This window comes from Arachis hypogaea, chromosome 14 (genome assembly GCF_003086295.3).
Source record: "Arachis hypogaea cultivar Tifrunner chromosome 14, arahy.Tifrunner.gnm2.J5K5, whole genome shotgun sequence".
Taxonomy (NCBI): domain Eukaryota; kingdom Viridiplantae; phylum Streptophyta; class Magnoliopsida; order Fabales; family Fabaceae; genus Arachis; species Arachis hypogaea.
Genome location: NC_092049.1, coordinates 34,736,788 through 34,739,184, shown reverse-complemented (window position 1 = coordinate 34,739,184; position 2,397 = coordinate 34,736,788). Strand labels below are relative to the sequence as shown.

The 2,397-nt window shown below is 33.1% G+C and overlaps 1 non-coding gene across 1 annotated transcript; it reads left to right on the top strand.

Annotated features, from left to right (window-relative positions):
• The first annotated feature begins 795 nt into the window (after positions 1-795).
• On the top strand, positions 796-903 carry LOC112745181 (small nucleolar RNA R71). The gene has a single exon (XR_003173123.1). It is a non-coding gene; the product is annotated as a small nucleolar RNA R71 (small nucleolar RNA).
• Positions 904-2,397: the final 1,494 nt, after the last annotated feature.

Below are 2,397 nucleotides of genomic sequence, written 5' to 3'. Positions count from 1 at the left end.
GATTCACGTCCTCCACTCCCCTTGTAGGTTCGGCCATGGTGCTTATGTCAATGGCCTTGCACTCTCCTTTTGGGTTCTCTTCTGTATTGCTTGGGAGAGTACTGGGAGGGATTTCAGTGATCCTTTTACTCAGCTGGCCCACTTGTGCTTCCAGATTTCTAATGGAAGATCTTGTTTCATTCATGAAACTTATAGTGGCCTTAGACAGATTAGGGACTAAGTTTGCCAAATTAGAAGTATTTTGTTCAGAGTTCTCTGTCTGTTGTTGAGTGGATGATGGAAAAGGTTTATTATTGCTAAACCTGTTTCTTCCACCATTATTAAAGCCTTGTTGAGGCTTTTGATCCTTCCATGAGAAATTTGGATGATTTCTCCATAATGAGTTATAGGTGTTTCCATAAGGTTCACCTAAGTAATTCACCTCTGCTATTGCAGGGTTCTTAGGATCATAAGCTTCTTCTACATAAGAAGCCTCTTGAGTACTGTTGGATGCAGCTTGCATTCCATGCAGACTCTGAGAAATCATATTGACTTGCTGAGTCAATATTTTATTCTGAGCCAATATGGCATTCAGAGTATCAACTTCAAAAACTCCCTTCTTCATAGGCATCCATTACTCACAGGATTCCTTTCAGAAGTGTACATGAACTGGTTATTAGCAACCATGTCAATGAGTTCTTGAGCTTCTGCAGGCATTTTCTTTAGGTGAATGGATCCACCTGCAGAAGTGTCCAGTGACATCTTTGATAGCTCAGATAAACCATCATAGAATATATCCAGGATGGTCCATTCTGAAAGCATGTTAGAAGGACACTTTTTGGTCAACTGTTTGTATCTTTCCCAAGCTTCATAGAGGGATTCACCTTCTTTCTGTCTGAAGGTTTGAACATCAGCTCTAAGCTTGCTCAGCTTTTGAGGAGGAAAGTACTTGGCTAAGAAATCCGTGACCAGCTTATCCCAAGAGTTCAGACTGTCTTTGGGTTGAGAATCCAACCATAATCTAGCTCTGTCTCTTACAGCAAAAGGGAAAAGCATGAGCCTGTAGACTTCAGGATCTACTCCATTAGTCTTAACAGTATCACATATCTGCAAGAATTCAGTTAAGAACTGAAAAGGATCTTCAGATGGAAGTCCATGAAACTTGCAGTTCTGCTGCATCAGAGAAACTAATTGAGGTTTCAGCTCAAAGTTGTTTGCTCCAATGGCAGGAATGGAGATGCTTCTTCCATGTAAATTGGAATTAGGTGCAGTAAAGTCACCAAGCATCTTCCTTACATTATTATTATTTTCGGCTGCCATCTCCTCTTCCTGTTCGAAAATTTCTGAAAGGTTATCTCTAGATTGTTGTATTTTAGCTTCTCTTAATTTTCTCTTCAGAGTCCTTTCAGGTTCTGGATCTGCTTCAACAAGAATATTCTTGTCTTTGGTCCTGCTCATATGAAAAAGAGGAAACAGAAAAAAATAATAATAATAATAATAGGGATCCTTTTTACCACAGTATAGAGGTCCCTGTGTGAGTAGAAGAAAAGAAGGAGATGAGAGAGAAAGAGAATTTTCGAAAATGATTTTTGAAAAAGAGTTAGTGATTTTCGAAAATAGTTTTTGAAAAGTGTTAGAAATTTTTCGAAAATTAAAATTAAAAATAATTAGTTAATAAAAAAAAAGAATTTTTGAAAAAAGGGGGAGATATTTTTTCGAAAATTAGAGAGATAGAGAGTTAGTTAGGTAGTTTTGAAAAAGATAAGAAACAAATAAAAAGTTAGTTAGTTAGTTGAAACAAATTTTGAAAATCAATTTTGAAAAGATAAGGAGTTAGGAAGTTAGAAAAGATATTTTGAAATCATATTTTTGAAAAAGATAAGATAAGAAAATATTTTTGAAAAGATATGATTGAAATTAGTTTTTGAAAAAGATTTGATTTTTAAAATCACAATTAATGACTTGATTCACAAGAAATCACAAGATATGATTCTAGAACTTAAAGTTTGAATCTTTCTTAACAAGCAAGTAGCAAACTTGAAATTTTTGAATCAAAACATTAATTGTTATTGTTATTTTCGAAAATTATGAGATAAAATTAAGAAAAAGATTTTTGAAAAACATTTTTGGAATTTTCAAAAATAACTAAGAAATTTGAAAAAGATTTGATTTTTGAAAAAGATTTTGAAAAAGATAAGAATTTCAAATTGAAAATTTGATTTGACTCATAAGAAACAACTTGATTTTAAAAATTTTTGAAAAAGTCAACTCAAATTTTCGAATTTAATGAGAGAAAAAGGGAAAGATATTTTTTTGATTTTTGAATTTTTTATGAAGAACATGAAAATTATGGAATGCATGAAATTTTTAGATCAAAACAATGAATGCATGCAAGAATGCTATGAATGTCAAGATGAA